This window comes from Vitis vinifera, chromosome 5 (assembly GCF_030704535.1).
Source record: "Vitis vinifera cultivar Pinot Noir 40024 chromosome 5, ASM3070453v1".
Classification (NCBI taxonomy): Eukaryota; Viridiplantae; Streptophyta; class Magnoliopsida; order Vitales; family Vitaceae; genus Vitis; species Vitis vinifera.
In genome coordinates, this window is record NC_081809.1 from 5,364,414 (window position 1) to 5,384,680 (window position 20,267).

The 20,267-nt window shown below is 42.9% G+C and overlaps 1 pseudogene; it reads right to left on the reverse strand.

Moving 5' to 3' along the window:
• Positions 1 to 10,606: 10,606 nt before the first annotated feature.
• LOC104879250 (aspartate aminotransferase, cytoplasmic-like) lies at positions 10,607 to 13,427 on the reverse strand (annotated as a pseudogene).
• Between the last annotated feature and the right edge of the window lie 6,840 nt (positions 13,428 to 20,267).

The window sequence follows — 20,267 nt, forward strand, 5'->3', positions numbered from 1 at the left end:
ACGAAATGCATTTATTCCCAGCCTCAGCAACAACAGTAGGGGTATCAAAATCAGGTTTGCTTTTCTTCAGAGTCATTGAAACAACTGTACTGATCTGCTCATGCGCATATTCCAGGATGTTCGCCACGCGGAAATATCTACATCTGCATTGGTGCGACCCGATGATGATGGTGACAGCGGCAGTGGCTTTCTCCGAGGAAACCAGGTCATTCATAACGGCAACATCTATGCTGACAAACACTTCCAGCAATGCACCAGCAGGGACACTTCGGGAATCATGGTCTCCTCTATACACTTAACTGAATCTGACTGTGAATCCCTGAAACACAATCGTCACTCTTTGGCAAAATGACAGCTGCATAAGTCCTTTACACAAGCAGCTAGATATCCCCAGACCTCGCATGAAGCTTCATCAATGGTTGGTAATGCCTTCTCGGTTGCAGCATGTTCAATCACAACACAGCCCAAATCAAGGTTATCATTAGTAAGAAATGGCAGAGCTTGTTCCAGAAGTTCAGTTCCAATGTTTAAATCCTGAGGTGAATTCCATAAACTGATTCGTTATGGAGCCGCGAAGGGGGTCCTTGCATGTGACGTGAGCCAAACTTCCAACTAGACTTGCAACCATTGACTGTGCAGCGTTGTATATGCGGGACTCATCAGACTCCATAGCATAATCCTTTAAAGCAAATTCCTTTGCTCAGCACACAACACATGTATTAACATTCTACATTAGCTTCTCTGTGCCTATGTTGCCTCCTTGACCTCCCATGCAGCAGATAGCCCATTCCACCTCTCGTGCATTGTTTCAATTTCGAACAGCTTATCAATATGAACATACCGGCATCTTGAAGGCAGTCTCATCAGTTGTAACTTGGGGATTTAAGCCGCACACCCATATCAATGAAACCAATGATGACATCTTCTTGATCCTTGACAGACTACCCCGGGCTTTCCATGGTTTCTTCTGCTAGAAGCATTGGGAGATTGCATAGTGGAAATGAAGCTGTAGGGTAGAATAGAGGATAATGAGTGGGGTAGCAGGTGGGGCATGTGAAAAATAGGTTTGAAGAGTACCCGGTAGGGAAAGAATGATGGATCATGGGTATGAGCATGAAATGGGTTTAGAAAGAATTGGTGTCATGTGCGGGTATGAGAATGGGAATAGGTGTGAAGAAAGGGTTAGCCTTGGTGGGATGAGAGATAGAAGGTGATGAGAGAAGCGTGGGTATTGATTAGTTGGATGAGTGGCAGAATGTAGAGATAGAAGGGGATATAATGGGTATGAGGGGTACGGCAATATATATATATATATATGTAGGAATTGGTGATATGCATGGGTATGGAAAGGGCTATATGCATGGGATATAGGTATGAAAGTGAGAGGAAGATGTCGGCATGAAACGGGTATGGAAAGGGCTATATGCATGGGTATGTATGATAGCAATGGGTGGGGGAGTGTTGATGAACAGCAATGGTGCTGTGGTGAAGATGCCATGCTGACAAGGTTCAGTTTTCTGTCTCTCCAAATCATCAATATGTCTCTCACTTCTCACCCAGTCCCTTGATTTCAAGCTTCAAGGATGAGATTTTCGCATCATAGCTCTTCATTTTTTTACTCAGTAGCCTTTTAACTCTAGATTCAGAGTTGTCATACATTGCTCACATATTCAATCTTTGCTGCCCTCTCGTTTATTTCTTTTTCCTCATTAACCAAACTGTCAGAGAATTATACCCTCAAAGCATCTTCTCTCAACTGTTGACAAGAAAATTCAAGCCTTCAAGCTGATAATCACGAAGTTGTCCTCCATTTAACCACCCAGGCTGCTCATCAAGCTTCTTTAAATTTGCTTTACTCTTCTTACGCCGCATGCCCACCATTTTTCCTTGGATAGCAGCTGCAGCTTCACGAGCCTTGTACTCATCAATAGCATCTTGAGCAAATGCAATATATACATCCTTCTCCCATGTTGCTACAGCATATGCACCCCAACCAAGTCCAAATCCTAGAGCAGGACCACTTCTTCCAAATATCTCAATAGACTGCGCATACTACCCCTCGGGAGCAACTAGCTTCATGAAAGTAATTAGCCCAGTTTTCAATTCAATTAGTGACCATTTGAGTACCCCATCTTCAAGTACTTTCCCCTCTTCTGCAAAACTGTATCCTTGGAAAGATGGACTTTGTATCTCAGTCTTAGCCAGCTGAATCGAATCATCAAGGGAAATAACCTGTTGGACTAGTCCATGAAGGCAACAAGTAGAAGCTAAGGATATTGCAAAATCACCATAATGTCTCAAATGACACAGCTCCTTAATGAAAGAGTAACCTGCTGACTGATTAATTCCATAATCTTTGTCATTCACACCATGAGAAACCCAGAAAAGAATTATTAATTACTTCTAGTCCAAATTGGGAGACAAATTCTGGCAGCCCTAGTAGGAGCCCACCACTTTCAGGCAGACTGATGGTGTCTTCTGGGGTCACTCTATCAGCACGTGGAACCTTCTTAGTCAAGGATGCTACTGCTACTGCCAATTAAGCTTCGCTTATTGGCTGTGGCTCTAGACCTTTGGCTGAACTTCAAAATGTCACTGACAAGACTGAAACTGCCGAATCACTCAGATGTTCTTGTGATCAATTCTCCTCTTAGATGACAACCAAACTTTGAGAATATGTATCCCTTGTAAGGCTTCACGACCAGCCTTGATTTCTCTCTCTCTCACAGCCAATGTATTGAACGAGATCCAAGAACAGAGGTGGCCTCAACCATGAAAAGAAATGCATGAAAACAGAGCACAAAGGGAAACAAATAAAAAGGTCCTCAAAGGAAGATTCACATCATGAGTCATCAGTGAACCTTCCTATTAGGTGAGGAAAGACAGCATCAAATGCAAATATTGGTGGGGTTCTCGGACATTTCATAGTCACAAATAGAAACAGAACATATTAAGATTGACAATGGCAGGTATGAATTCAGGATTATATCTCAACAAGCAACAAGTGGCCTTCATTATCCACCCCAAGCAAAACAACACACATCCAAATATCAACAAGCAATGCAGAGGGATAATAAGAATCCAAACCAAACAAGAAATCAGCTGCATTCATACCTGAGAGAACCTTTTTCCGGTAAGGCTCTGTTCTGCTACAAACACCTCAAGTTCCCCTTTAAAATCAACAAAACTAATGAGACAGCAGCACCTCTTCTACTCTCCAAACACACAGCTCTGCCCCCTTGCTCTCTCGCCTCAAACTTGCCTCTCTTGCCTCCTGCAGCCCGCCTGCTCTCCCAAAATCTCCCTCTAAAATATCTCCAACCTCAGCTCAAACTCCAAGACTCCAGAATTTCTCACAGTTGTCCATGGGATCCTCCCCCTCCTCTCAAATCTCTCTCTTTCTCCTCTACTCAAACGGCAATGGAAGCTCCCTCTCTCTCATCAATGAAAAAAACCCTCAACCTCTCTGAAAATATCTCCAATGGCAGCAGCCAAGACCACCCTCCTACAACAATGGAAAACTCATGCCCTCTAGCTTACTCCCCTCTCTCTGTGGTTCCTCTCAGCTTCAGCAATCCCTTCTCCTTTCCAGCTTGCCCTTTTCACTTGCTCCAGAAAATCCCCCATCAAAATATCCTCCTTCCCCCTCTCTTCAAGATTTCTGCAGCCCCCCTCTAAAAGCAACCACCGTTTCTCCCGCCTCTCTCTCAAAAAAATGTCCCCCTGAAAAGCACCACCACCCTGCAGCCAAAAACGCTCCTATTCCTGCAGCTGGCATGCTGCTCCTCCATAACAGAAACGTACCCCCTTCTGCAGCTCCCCTCCAGGTGTCAATCCCTGATTGCTCCTCCAATTCCACTATTGTGATTCTCTAGCAGCTAGTCAAAATGTGACACATGGCTTCCCCCAGATGGTGACACCTGGCTAAAAGCAAGCTGCAGAAAATGAGCCCCAAATGGGGGTCTACAAATATGCCCCTCTTCGGTAGAGTTCACGAGTGTAAAGAATATGAACACTGAAGTAAAAGGTAAGTGTGAATAGTGAGTGGAATGAAGTGAACTCTACCGAAGAACCAAGGAGACCCCCATAGGGACACTAGTGAGATGTGAACTTACTCAGACCAAAAGACAAACACAAAGGCTCTAATCCTAAAAAAGAAAGATGGGTGTCTCAAAATGCCTCTAAAGCCACACTAAGGATCCAAGCTCCCTCTAAAACGTCTCCAAAAGTGACCCAAAGATCGATGTCAAAGGTGAGTAACGGTCGAACCACCCTGGAGTACGAACAAGAATGCGTCTAAAGGAGACTGCCCTATGTGGACTACAAGATGAATAGGCGATAAGCACAGGGTAACGAGGTGAGGAGAGTGAGAATAAGTGCAAATCCATGAAGGTGAGACATGCAATGCCAGAGAATATGAACGCTAGGAGCTGTGACTCTGCATGACAAGACTGACTCTAAACGCTAAACTAGAAAATAAGAAAATAAAGCTCTGGAAGCCAAACCAAAAAGCTAACTCTAAATGCTAAACTGAGAAAATAATAGCTCTGGAAGCCAAACCAAAAAAACTAACCCTAAACACTAAACTAGAAGGCCCATAGGTGAAGACCTACGGTGGTGACACAATAAAAATGCCCATAGATGTCAATCTATGGTGGTGAAAATCTCAAAAGCCCAAGGATGAAAATCCATGGTGGTGATAACTGAAAGCCCATAGATGAAAATCTATGGTGGTGATAGCTGAAAGCTCAAGGATGAAAATCCATGGTGGTGATAACTGAAACATAGGCTCATGGATGAAAATCCATGATGGTGAATCTGAAATGCCCATAGATGAAAATCTATGGTGGTGAATCCGAAATGCCCATAGATGAAAATCTATGGTGGTGATAATAACTGAAAAGCCCATAGATGAAAATCTATGGTGGTGAATCTGAAAGCCCAAGGATGAAAATCCATGGTGGTGAAATAACTGAAATAAATGCTCATAGATGAAAATCTATGATGGTGAAATCTGAAATGCCCATAGATGTCCGATCTATGGTGGTGATATAACTGAAATGCCCATAGATGAAAATCTATGGTGGTGATAATCTGAAAGCCCAAGGATGAAAATCCATGGTGGTGAAATGACTGAAATGCCCATAGATGAAAATCTATGGTGATGATAATTTGAAATGCCCATAGATGTCTGATCTATGGTGGTGATAACTAAAACAAAGCCCATAGATGTCCGATCTATGGTGGTGAAAAACCGAAACAAAGGGGGATGCCCTAAACAAACTGAAGGTAGGGGGATGCCCTAAACAAACTGAAAATAGGGGGATGCCCTAAACAAACTGACTCTGAATTACGAGACTGACCCCAAACACCAAACTGAAAAGATAATAGCTCTGGAAGCCAAACCAAAAAGCTAACTCTAAATGCTAAACTGAGAAAATAATAGTTCTGGAAGCCAAACCAAAAAGCTAACTCTAAACACTAAACTAGAAGAACAATGGATCTGGAATCCAAACCAAGAAAACTAACTCTAAAAGCTAAACTAGAAAGTAACAGCTCTGGAAGCCTAAACAAGACGACAGTAATGGCTCTAGAAGCCAAACAAGATGACGGTAATGGCTCTGGAAGCCTAAATAAGATGACAGTAACGACTCTGGAAGCCTAAACAAGATGACAAAAGGGGGATGCCCTAGACAAGATGACAGAAGGGGGATGCCCTAAACAAGGTGACAGAAGGGGGGTGCCCTAGACAAGATGACAGAAGGGGGATGCCCTAAACAAGATGACAGAAGGGGGATGCCCTAAACAAGATGACAAAAAGGGGGATGCCCTAGACGAGATAACAGAAGGGGGATGCCCTAAACAAGATGACAAAAGGGGGATGCCCTAGACAAGATGACAGTAGGGGGATGCCCTAAGTGAGATGACAGAAGGGGAATGCCCCAAACAAGATGATAGTAGGGGGATGCCCTAGACAAGATGACAGTAGGGGGATGCCCTAAGTGATAACTCGTAAAGATCGACAAATGGGTCCGATAACCATGAAATCAACACGAGACACGGTAAACCCAAAGAGAGGGGGTATGCCCCAGTAGAAAAGCGCTAAAGGGGGTATGCCCCAGTATGACGACTCGCAAAGATCAAGAAATAGATCAAGTAGTGAGAAAAACCGCAAAAGATCTGATGAACTCAAGGATGGGGGGTATGCCCCAGTATGATGACCCATGAAGATCAAGAAATAGATCGAGTAGTGAGAGAATCTGCAAAAGATCTGATGAACTCAAGGATGGGGGTATGCCCCAGTGTAAGATAGTAACCAACGTAAGACACGGAATCTCACCATACAAGACACTCCGGGATATGCTCAACGATGATGCAATGAAAAAACACATACAGAGCCTCAATGAACAAATGCTAAAACAAGACCAAACATCACCAAAACTATGCTGACAAAGCAAAACCAAAATAGTGGATCAAACAAATGCTAACCAAAACTCTAGGTCTGAAATGTAAGCAAATCAAGACACAACATCTCAACTATCAATATGAGTACATCATCACAAGTGCATCAACAATCTAATGGGCCCTACCATCATGGGAGATGTTGAACCTAATGTCCAAAGGCATGTGAAAACTCGACCAGAAAGCCCGAGACTGGTCTGCATCCTCCTTTGATCATAAAAGAAAATGGATAAGGTCATGTAAGACGATGAAATATGTGGGCTCAAAAGATGTAAGGCTCTGATTAGATGGGTGCAGCTATACCGGTGCCAAATGTAGGATGTATGGGTGTGTAACAAAGGTAAGTGAATATCTAAATCAAACTAGGTATGCTGATAAGACTGAGCCCAGGGTGTCAATGACTCTATGATCCATCGAAAACAACAATCATAAACAGGAGGTGGAATATCAATGTCAAAATCAGCAAGGTAGGTATGCCCCAGTGTGAATGCATCATCTCGAAATGGATAAGCTCTCAGTACAAGATAATCTCTGGAAAGTAAGCGTCTGGTATAAACTATCATCTCACAAAATCATCATCAAGACGAGTGGGCTATGCCCCAATGTAAGCATCTCTAAAACAAACATCCATGAGAAGAGTACAACCAATCATACATCATCTGATCGAAATGAATCTCTGCTCCTCAAAGTCATCATGGTAACGTGAAGAGAGTATTTGACCTCCTCTAAAGAAATATGTCCCAATGTGAACTGGTATCTCTAAGATCAACCGCCAATGAAAGGGTTATGCCCCAGTATAGGGCAAACCCTGAAATGACTAAACTCTGCCGCATGCTCTCATAAGTGCTCGTGTCCTGATCCAATCATCTCAAAAATACGCCAACAATGATGAGAAGGCTATGCTCCTATGATCACATCAAAGAAATCATCCAATCATATCCCGTACTCCAATGTGAAATGAATCTAAACACCTCCAAGGAACAGCTATACCTAAAAAAAACCATCATCGACCGAAAGGGGTATGCCCATGTGTAAAGTACACCATATGAAATGTGCCAATCATGTCTCATGCTCCAATGTGAAAAAAAGGACATCTGATATCCTCTGAGGAATGGACATGGCTCAAAAATCCGTCATCGACTGAGAATGGTATGCCTCGACATAATGGTCATCCGATAATAAAACCCTCCAAGATGGCTATGCCCCAGTGTAGGGTCATACCATAACTCCTGGTCCATCACAATCAAAACGCTCTCGAATCAATCCCAAGTATCGCTCACATAAGAGCTATCAAACACAATGTGTGATGTCATGGCCTTAGGGTGGTCTTAAGACTCAGGACGTAACGAAGGCTAGGGTGATAGGGTGATAGAAATGAAGGGAAACTAGGTCCAAATACCCAATGATCAAAACCCATGCCCTCATGTATAACATGCAACATGTATAGAAAATATCGTGAGCCATGGACCCGAGGATGCCTACTGTGAACATGGTAACAATGATGATGCAATGAAGAAAAACCGAACTGATGACGAGATGTATAATGATGGTACGAATAGAGCACCAAACCCGAAAATGAGGTCACTATAAGAACGGAATAAGAGGTGAAATAAAAATGATGAATCAGAAGTGAAAATGAGGATGATGATGAAGCATAGAATACGAGAACAAGTGATGATCCGCTCAAATCAAATATGAAAGGAGGTCACGTCAATAACGAACATAATGATGGAATGGACAATGACCCAGAGCTCCTAAGAGAAGGCCACTCATCTCGCTCTCAAAACATACAACAAAATGAATACGAAGAATGAAAGGTCTCGGGGAGCTCACATACGAACTCCCATCATCAAACATACTCAATCAAGCGACCCTCAAACGTCAATATACACATACTCAATGATAGAGAATAATACACACATGCACTTTTCTTTTTTCTTTTTTTTTTCAATTTTTTTTTTTTTTTTACATATATACAAATATACATGCTCTGAACGCAAACCAAGAAAAATCTAAAGACGAAGTAAAATGGATAAACATACTCTCAAACGCCAATGTAGCATAAACTCTCTCTGACTAAGTGACCCTCTCAAGCTAAGGATCCCTGGATCAATGTCCGTATGATAGATAGTGGAAAAGACGTGACTACCCTCCATGTAATGAACTGAGGATGATCACCACTCGGGGTGGAGAAAGCGATGCAAAGCGAGCAGCAGATAGGATAAAGAACACAATCGATGAAGTGTGATGAAATGCAATGATGCAATGATAGGAAAGGATAATGAGAAAGACGCGCCCCTCGGTCCAAGGCTCATGAAACTCCTAAACAATGCATGCATACAATGAAGGGCCCCTATCCCGGTGTAGAAGGTGAGCAAGGCTATAAGAAATAAAAGGCTATGATGCTCATGCGAGGCTCAAAGGGCTAACCGAAATGAAGGCCACCCATCCTACGACCACGGTCTCATACATCGTGCTCCTAATCCCTCAAATGATCAATACTAAAGATCGATGTCCATCTGATATAACCACATCAACCCTCTCGAATCATGCATCGAACTGTAGTCCGAATGCAAAGTAAATGGTGATCTCATCAAGCAAGACTGCCTATCACAAGCCAACCCTCATCATATAAGATCAATCTCTATACTCACGGCAAAATAAGTGACAGTCTCATCAAGCAATCGACCAATCCACATATCGTAAACCACCCAAAGATCATAAGCTAACCCTTGTCATGCGAGATCAACCCTGGGCTCAAACTCCTCACACTCTATCTAGTCGAATCAGAAAAGGGATGTGCAAAGCTGGAAAAGCCGAGGATGGAAAGGTCATGTAATGGTCTCAAGGGTGATGTTGTGCAAAGCTCATAATGGATGGATGTAGGTCAAAGCAAAATCAAGGTGCGGGAAGTGAGCAAGGTACGACTCTGATCATAAGAGGATGTGTCACAGTCTCAAACTCCCTAGGTCAAATCTCTGATCCTAGGCCAATAGGCTCAATATCTCCCATGACAGGTCAAGCCTCGAGACCACAATGTGCAAGTGAAAAGATGCCTCAAGTAAAAAATACAACACATCATATCACAAAACACAAAGATACGTCCATAAAAGAAAATGCATCCAATGGGATAATCCGATGAGTACATCATGCAAAAGAAGGATAACAAAGACAATACTCAAGAATCGAGTTATAGTCTCTAAAAGTCAAAAGCAAAACAAGACTAAACAAACAAAAACAAAAACAGTGACTGGTCCTGTCATCACATCTCTAGCCACAGAAGGAACAAAATCTGAGTGCCACCGTGCCAAGGTAAGTCAATCATGAGTCAATCGCCCAAATCAATAAGATCAGGGACTGCTGGTGAAGAGGCGTTTGCATGCGTGGCCTGAGCTGAGGTAGGAATAGGAAACATATCGGACTGAGGATGCCCAAACGTCCTAGAATCAACAATGTCCTGCATGGCATGTCGTAGAGCAGTGCAACGATCAGTGTGATGTCCTACTGACTAATGGTACATACAATATGAATCAAGTCGAAACTGTGGAGGCACAGGATCTGGAAGTGCCCTAGGAGCCAGAGGAACCAAAAATCCCATGGCCTGCAACGTCTCAAAAACCCTGCTCAGGGGTGCGCCCAAATCTGAATAGTGTCTCTGACATCGTCGACGAGGGTGAAGTCGCTCATAAGGAACTGTGATAACTGGAGGGCCCTGAAACTGGGGCGGAGGTCGTGTATGCGTAGCCATTTTGTGGACCCCGCATTTCGGCTCAATGCGTTTCCCACTCGATGGCGAGCTCGATTTTTATTTTTGAAAAAAAATTGATTTTTATTCATTGTTTGAAAAATGACTTGGAGTCGACACTTATTTTTGTTTTATTTTTAAAGGGCAAACAAAATAAGAAAGAAAAACCCTAAGTGTGACTCCTTGTTTTGGAAAAGGTGGTCTGTGAAAAACCGAATCGAGTTCGGGGGTCAGGTTACTTATCGGGAATGTACGGTAAAGACCGTAGCACCCCTCTAAGTCCCTAAAGTCGGGTCTCTACTACTAAAATGAAGTTGACATGGCAATCAATGAGAAAATCAATGAATACCAACATGATTACACACCGAGAATTAAAGCATGTATGAGAGATGGACAAAGTGAGAGAAAATGCGTACCTTAGCAGCAAACAACAACGCGCTATCATGAAAATGAGATTAGTACAAAACAATGATCACAAGATATAGCATACATGTCACTAAACTGAATACAAAATCATCAATAGCACTTGTGTCATTTCACTCAATTTTATTTTGATGAAAATTTATTTGATGTTGGGCCCCCACCAAAGCCCGATTCATTTTTTGTATGAATTAATCCCATGAATATCTATTATTTGGAATTACGGGATTTGATCCACACTTATTTCAAAACATTTTAAAATTAAGAGAAGTATATAAAAAAATGAAAAAGGCTTGCCAAAGAGGAAAATGGCAACCAAAATTTTATTAAAAATGGAACCTTGGAACCTAAAGAGGCTTTCGGGATGAAAAGCTTGGGTGATCTGAAATTATTTGAAAACCAGAATTTATCCAACTATTCACAAAGTAAAATTCAGGAAATTTATTTTCAAAATCAAATAAGAGGGAAAGATAGGAGAAAGCACGTGGCCCAAAAATGAGCCATGCATAGGTGGCCAATATAGGGAGTATGGTCTCCTGTAGCTTTTCTTCCTTGTAGCCAACCCATTTTCACAGATCATCATTCCATATTCACAACCAATTCTCATTTCTAGTAGCTTTCATCTGGCTCAAACGCAGAGAGAATTGCCTGTCACTTGGACCAGCTCACCTCACTCTTGAACTTCTCCAGTCAGCTAAGAAACACACTCATTCAGCTTACTTCACCTGACATGACCCTGATCAGGCTCTTTCCCTCGGCATCATGCATATACACACATTCATTACATCAAATGTAGAGATGGTAACACCCATTAAGCCATAGACCAGTCGTCTCTCATCAAGACTTCATGCAAATGAGAGGACAAATTTCCCATCGTCACCTCTGTCGGTTGGCTTGTAGTGATTTGACTCTTCAGCAGATTTCACGTTCACAATAATCTCAAGAAATCATTTGAGAGTTGTCGGGCAAAAGCAACAAAGCATTTCAGGCTAAGTTGCCATTCTTTCCTTGCAAACCAAGAAGAATTTATTACCATCCTGATAGCCTTGCCAAGGTAACCAGTCATGATGAAGAAAGATAAGTGCATATGCAAGAGAGTAGGAATAAGGCACTGCAACTTGAGAGTATTTTGAGGGATCAAGTTGCTCCATTGTAGTACGCATTTGGTTTGCGGGAGTGTGAGTGCAGCACCAAAGCCTAGACAAGAGGAAAACACTTGGGACGCGAACAAGCTTGATGATGCTACTGATGATGATGTCGCTGCCGCTACTGCTCTTTGGTTGAATTTGCAAAGTCCCTGGATTCCCTTCATGGAAGCGTGTGCAGCTGTGACAAACTAACCGAAGTAACGTCGAAGGAAACCCATTATGCCTATACTCGTCAACACTGATGCCGGATATCAAGATAACGTCGAGCGAAGACAGCGGGCCTCACTTGTTGTAGTCCATAGGTGATTTAAAAGTCAAATTCCATGCACAAATGGGAAGGCAACAAGACGTGTTTACCTATGATTCATACACCTCCAAGACTATATAGGCGCCATGGGCTTGCCATTCTCTTCATGTTCGTTGAATAAATCACGTGATGTACGATCCAATATGTGAGAAAATCGATGCATGCACGGGATTTAATACAGACCATGATGCCTCCTTCACATAAAGCATCAAACAGTAGCGGACGCATGCTGATAAGCTGGTCTGTCATTGCTTTTAGCTCCACAATTCATTCGGTATACATATCACTGTCCTTGAAAATTGCAGCCACACTAGATGCATCATGAATAGGAGGATTGAGATACATGTGCCTGATCACAAGTTTCAGCTGGCTCTCAACCCTACTCGCTACGTCTACTGCTTCATAGACAATGCTAAAGGCTCTGAGCTGCAAGGCTTATACCACCATCCCTTTTAAACTCATCAACTGTATGATCTGCTCCCACTGCTCAAGAGTAGGGTCAACACCAGTGGGATTATGAGCACACGTACGAAGAAGCACAATCGCTCCTGCTGGCGCTACACTAAGGTCCTCCAACAGGCCTTTGAAGTATATCCCGTGTATTTATGGGTCATAATAGCGGTAAGTCTTCACTGATGACCCCGTTATGGTAAAAATATTCGAGTGATTTCCCCATGTTGGCACTGGAATACAAATTGTACACTGGTAGTAATGTTTTGCCAGAAACTCAACTCCAATCCTCAATGAACCAATACCAGACGAACCCTGGACAGTAGCTGCTCCCTTTTCTTGGATAGCCGGACTGTCAACACCAAAAAAAATGAGTTTAGTGCTCGATCTGTTGAACTCTGCCAATCCACTTATGAGAAGACACTCTTTGACCCTGGACGAGTCACTAACCAGGAGCTGTTCTGCTCGCCTCATTACATTCAAAACGAGGGGTTTTCCTTCCTTTGTTCGATAAACGCCCGCACCCAAATTCAACTTGATAAGACTGATATCCTTGTTATAGGTAAACAGTAATCCCAAGAATGAGATTCTCAGGAGCATGAAAGATGTCGGAGAAGACAGAGCTATCTGAATGTTGAGAATTCATGGGTGTTTCTATGAAGGTGGTGAAAATGGAAATGATGTGACGACTAAGTGTTGAGATCACGTGGCAATGGGAGGATGGGTGCGGTGAAGACCTTTGAGGGTGATGAAAAATGGTGCATGGATATGATGAGTAGATGAGGAATGACATGGTGCATGGTGGTGTAGAGAGAGAATGGTGATAGTAGAAATGGGTATGAAAGCATGTAGTGTAGAGAGATAAGGCTTGGGATCAGTGGAGAGATGGCATGGTGGAGGTCGTGTCGGCGTAGCCAGTGAAATGGATGAGGAATGCTGCTGGAACACTGAATGTGGGCGAGGTCGTGGATGTGAGGCACCCAAAGTAGCAAACATCGATGGAGTCAAATGTGGCAATGAAGGCATCGCTACTCCTAGAGCTCCTCTCGATGACGATGGATGCTCTGACAAAATAAGCTCAATCCTCTCAACCCTCCGTGTCAAATCCACCATCATCTCGTAAAGAGTAATGAGAGTAATGGGTGCGATCTTGTCTGACATGGTAAACCTCAACTGAAGAAGTCTAATCTCAATGTGCTCTGGGCAAAGAACCATCATGCCATCAATATCTGCTCGGGGACCAGTCACGACACTAAAACTGTCCAAGACTCTAAGGCAAACACATGCAAGAGACAAAACAAAACAACACACGATGCTACTCAAAATAACAACACATAAAATACATGATACGAAACAATGATAACAATAAAAAGAAGATAGAAACACATGCCCAAGAAAACAACAATATCACTAAGTGAAATAAGAGTACATCATGCAAAATAATAGGACAACAAAGGTCCACTCTCGAAGCACAAGGTGCGAACTCAAAACACTGACTATAAAACAAGAGTCAAATACAAAGAAAAAGATAACAAAAACCCAAACGACCAACTAACAAAGTAGTCCCAAAATACACCAACAAAGTATGCAATATCAAAGTGTCTGGTGAATATCAGTGCCCTAGGTGTCCAAAATGTGATGGTGTAAGCCCGAAGGAGGAGGAACTGCATGTGTGGACTAAGCTGGAAAGGAATCAGTAGACATATCTGGACCAAGATCAGTATCTGTGGTCGATATGGGAAAGCTAACTGCGCCACTGTCAATAAGATCCTGTATGGTGTGACGTAGAGAAGCACAATAATCAATACGGTGGCCTGCCATCTGGTGAAATGCATAGAACTCATGAGCATGAAAACGCGGAGGCAAGGTACTCGGGAGTGGCCTAGGGGCCAATGGTACTAAAACACCAGTAGATCTGAGTCGCTCAAAAGCTCTATCCAAAGGCATCCCCAAATTAGAATAAGTCATCTGACGTCGCCGATGGGGACGAGACTGCTCATGTCGTGGGATGCCAGTCTGTGGACGCTGAAACTGAAATGAAGGTCACACCGTGACAGCATGAGGATGCGTAGAAGTGTACAGCTGAACTGGATGAGGATGACGATGCTGTAAAGGTGGGAAATCACTCCTGGGTATCTGCAATGATCTCGCATAGGGATGATAACCAGGTCGTCGATGCTGAAAGTCCGCAGAACATACGTCTCTATAGCTCTCAAATGATCCACCAACTCCCTTCCCCTCAGTATCCGGAGAAGGAATAATATCTGACCATAATCCTCTAGATATGCCATCATCTACATCAAACAAAGCCTGAACCAATGATCTGAAATCCTGGAATGGGACTCCTGTCAGATGTCGAGCGAACCTAGGATGCAAACTCCTCAAAAACATGCTCATCTGATCTCTCTCGGCAAGTCGTTCAATCATCTCTGTAGCCTTCTCCCTCCAGCGGGAGATAAAAGAAGAAACAGACTCATCTGATCCCTGTCTAAGAAGCTCAAGCTCTCTACGTGTAATGCTCGTATCACCACTGAATGAATACTGTCTCAAAAACTCCTGTGCTAAGTCCTCCCAAGTTCTCCAACAAGATGACTCTAATGAAGCGTACCATCTCTGTGTCACGCCGCTCAATGACAATGGGAACAAAGTGAGCAACTGTGCCTTATCTAGACCAAGAGCTCTCATAACTGTGCTATAAAGTCTGAGATGAATACGAGGACATCCAACACCTGTATATCTCTCTATATCAGGCATCCTGAAACCAACTGGCAAAGTGGCTACTGGCACATCGCCAAGGTCATCCCACGGAATCATCTCATCAGGATCTCTCATCTGTCCAATCCTCCGCTCGAGTCTGTCTATACGAGAACGAGGGTCCTCAATAACGGTAACTGGTGTGACCATGGGTGGAATGTCAGCAGCATGATCATGTGAAACAGTAGGCAACGTCTGTGTAGCTGGCCTCTGAACAGGTAGAACAGGTGGTGTCACTATATCAGATGGTGTGTCCTCGAGCACTACGTGCCTACCCCGCTGACTATCCATCCTCTAACTCAAACTGGCCAATGCCTCCTGAATCGAAACCACAGAAGCAATAAGCTAACCAATCGAAACTGACTATGAATCCGTCTATAGCAACTCAAAGATACGAATCAACCTCTATCCCACTCAACCCAGGGCACTGAACCAAGACTGGGACTACAAATAGACTCCTACAAAAGAATCGAACAAAACGACTCAAACACGACTCATGCAACGACACGAGATGTAACGAACAATGACCAATGCATGATACAACACAACTCAACACATGACAGGGTATGATACACAATCATATGGTGACAATCAAAATTTGGATAGACGATAGAATCTCTGGAGTCACATGAGTATTTGGTGTGAAACAACTACAAATATGACTAAAGAATTTCTATCGATGACCCAAAAAAATGATCGAGGTGTGAAGAAAGTAAATGGGATGTGAAGAACAACACTATCACGAGATCAATACTCAGTCTAGACCAAAAATATCCTTGATTCAACCTTCAACTCGAGCTCCATAAGAGGCAAAATGATAAGGTGATCAAGGTGAATCTCTCGAAAAATGTGTGAATATGAAAATATGTATTTCACCTTTCTGTAATGAAAATATGAGCATCGAGTCGAAAATCAAACCAAGGATCAAACAAATGATGAGGTACTGAGCCCGTGATAGGTGTACAGTATAAAAAGATGATCAATGAACATATCCCAAAATATCGAGTGAGTGACAACAAAGTGAAGGGGTGTGTCGAGCCAAGAAATGAGAACAAAAAACCCTAGGAAGAAAACATGCTAAACTCATCAAGTGAAAAACACAAACTAAGGTGACAAGACGAAAGGTGATCCAACCGATACTCAAACTCATACCGATCTCCGAGCACTCTCAATTGGAGACTAAAAAGAGGGAACACTGGATCCGAACTGTAACTAAAGAGGCTTTGGAAGCCCTCAGATGCACCCACGTGTAGGGAGGGAGTCCTAATCGAAGGATCTACGGCTCAACCTACAAGGTCAAGGTGGCTCTAAATGGATATGGGTGGACTTTAAAGGATCCCTAGCAGAAACGATCGTACCCTCCGGCGATACGCAACCCTCTGCACGCCTCCGAAGAGACGGGGCGCTTCCATGCAAGGTGGTCATCATCTCCACACATGCACTACCTCGACATCCCAGGGGGTTTCCTATGGTGAAACCTCTCAAACTCTCAACGCTCAATAGTCAACTAGAGTGCACAGTGATGGTGTGGGTGCATCCGAAAATCCTAGGAAGCTAAAATGGGAAAGGAAACACACTGGCCACACAAATATCCATGAAACCTAGCTCCGGGCTATACAGGTCTTCAATGATCGGACTCCTCCCGACATCAGTGTGTCGCTCTCCAGAATGCTCCCGTACATCGATATAGCCCATCGCTAGACCCTACTCCTAATCTTTGGCTCAGTCAAAGAACAAGCACATAGAAGGCCTCACACTTGCAAAAGTGAGAACCAAAATGAAGGAAATGACCGAGACCAAGAGATTTGGAGGTAAGGGGATAGAAGTGCGGCCCACATGGACAAGCGACATGCAATCAAGCAGAAGAAGGGCAGTCATGCGACATGCAATCAAGCAGAGTACAAGATATATCACTCATGCACGCATACAAGCTATGACAATCAGGATGAATAGTGATAAGAACACCATGCTCAACGACGATCAAGATGATATATAAGCCAGAGAATCGTCATGTCAAATCAAACCAACAACAAATCCATACATGCAAGGTGATCAGAATAATCACTGCAAATATCAGAATCACTATACTAAGCAAAATAAGATAGGCAATCAATACAATCAGCATGTCAATACCTCAAACGAATATGGCAATGAAGCACAAAGAAAATAGCTATCTCAGAATCCTCTATCAAGATGAATAAATCATCATAATCATCATGTCAAATATCCCAAACAAATATATCAATGAAGCATGAAGAAACTGGCTATATCATAATCCCCAACCAAAATAATCAACCAACATGATCAACATGTCAATGTCCCAAGTGAAAACTCAGGAACTCTCAATGTGCAATCAAGAGATAGGCATCCACTGATCGACCAATCAAATGTCATGTTTGCTTCATCTTAAGTTCAAGCTTGACCCTCTAAACAATCCCCAACGAAGTCGCCATTTTGTGGACCCCGTATTTCGGCTCAATGCGTTTCCCACTCGATGGCGAGCTCGATTTTTATTTGAAAAAAAAAATGATTTTTATTGATTATTTGAAAATGACTTGGAGTCGCCACTTATTTTTGTTTTATTTTTAAAGGGTAAACAAAATAAGAAAGAAAAACCCTAAGTGTGGCTCCTTATTTTGGAAAAGGCGGTCTGTGAAAACCGGATCGAGTTCGGGGGTCAAGTTACTTATCGGGAAGGTACGATAAAGACCGTAGCACCCCTCTAAGTCCCTAAAGTCGGGTCTCTACTACTAAAATGAAGCTAACATGGCAATCAATGAGAAAATCAATGAATACTCAAATCAATCATGCACATATGAGTATCAGAATATGCATAGAGAATAACCAAAGTGGAAGTGGATGCGTACCTGATCAGGAAACGGCAACGCGCTATCACAAAAGGGGGGTTAGTGCATAGTAATGAACATAAAGCACGTCACTCATATCACCAAATAGGAAGAAACACCAATAGCACGCATGTCAACATTTCATTCAAATTCATTTTTATTTTGAAGAAAATTTATTTGATGTCGGGCCCCCACCAAAGCCCATTTATTTTTGCATGAATTAATTCCATAAATTTCATTATTAGGAATTACGGAATTTAATTCATACTTATTTCAAAACATTTTAAAACAAAAGAGATTTTGAAATTGTTTGCCAGAAGGAAAGATGGCAACCAAGTTTTATTAAAAATGGGATTCTTGGGTGATCCTAAAAAATCCTAAGGATGAAAGATGAGAAAATTGGAATTACTTGAAAATCAGAATTTTGAGAAAATGCTTGCAAAATGGGACTAGGAGCAATGGTTAAAAAAAATAGAGAATGAGAAAATAAAAGGTGAGGACTCATAGTCAAAAGCTGCATGTCTAGGGTGGCCATGCAAAAAGTGGTCATGCAAAGGGGAAATATGCAAGAGTGGGCCCAGTATGGGAGAGTACTTATGTTGCCTCTACTCCAGGTCAGTTTTCTCCCCTTTCTCAATGGCTGAACCTAGAACTGCAGCGATAAGAGCCGCTTCAAACCCCTTGCTGTCTGGCAACAAGTCTGCCCACTTGTCCCCATCTTCTTCGGATGAAAGAAATTGCCTCATAGTCTTATTTTCTGGTTCCATGGATTCCATCAAAGGCTTTCTGAACGACCCTGTTTCGTGCAATCCTACCGAATTAGCAGCATACCCTGATCTTGTCCTCTTAAGGGACTCCTGCAGGGGTTTTCCAATTGGGTCCTTGGTCAGCTTTGATGAGTAGAATGGCAATACCACATTGAGTGAGTTCACATGAACAACTGTTGGTTTGGTGGCCTTCTATCTAGGAAAAACCTTCACGAAATGCATTTATTCCCAGCCTCAGCAACAACAGTAGGGGTATCAAAATCAGGTTTGCTTTTCTTCAGAGTCATTGAAACAACTGTACTGATCTGCTCATGCGCATATTCCAGGATGTTCGCCACGCGGAAATATCTACATCTGCATTGGTGCGACCCGATGATGATGGTGACAGCGGCAGTGGCTTTCTCCGAGGAAACCAAGTCATTCATAACAGCAACATCTATGCTGACAAACACTTCCAGCAATGCACCAGCAGGGACACTTCGGGAATCATGGTCTCCTCTATACACTTAACTGAATCTGACTGTGAATCCCTGAAACACAATCGTCACTCTTTGGCAAAATGACAGCTGCATAAGTCCTTTACACAAGCAGCTAGATATCCCCAGACCTCGCATGAAGCTTCATCAATGGTTGGTAATGCCTTCTCGGTTGCAGCATGTTCAATCACAACACAGCCCAAATCAAGGTTATCATTAGTAAGAAATGGCAGAGCTTGTTCCAGAAGTTCAGTTCCAATGTTTAAATCCTGAGGTGAATTCCATAAACTGATTCGTTATGGAGCCGCGAAGGGGGTCCTTGCATGTGACGTGAGCCAAACTTCCAACTAGACTTGCAACCATTGACTGTGCAGCGTTGTATATGCGGGACTCATCAGACTCCATAGCATAATCCTTTAAAGCAAATTCCTTTGCTCAGCACACAACACATGTATTAACATTCTACATTAGCTTCTCTGTGCCTATGTTGCCTCCTTGACCTCACATGCAGCAGATAGCCCATTCCACCTCTCGTGCATTGTTTCAATTTCGAACAGCTTATCAATATGAACATACCGGCATCTTGAAGGCAGTCTCATCAGTTGTAACTTGGGGATTTAAGCCGCACACCCATATCAATGAAACCAATGATGACATCTTCTTGATCCTTGACAGACTACCCCGGGCTTTCCATGGTTTCTTCTGCTAGAAGCATTGGGAGATTGCATAGTGGAAATGAAGCTGTAGGGTAGAATAGAGGATAATGAGTGGGGTAGCAGGTGGGGCATGTGAAAAATAGGTTTGAAGAGTACCCGGTAGGGAAAGAATGATGGATCGTGGGTATGAGCATGAAATGGGTTTAGAAAGAATTGGTGTCATGTGCGGGTATGAG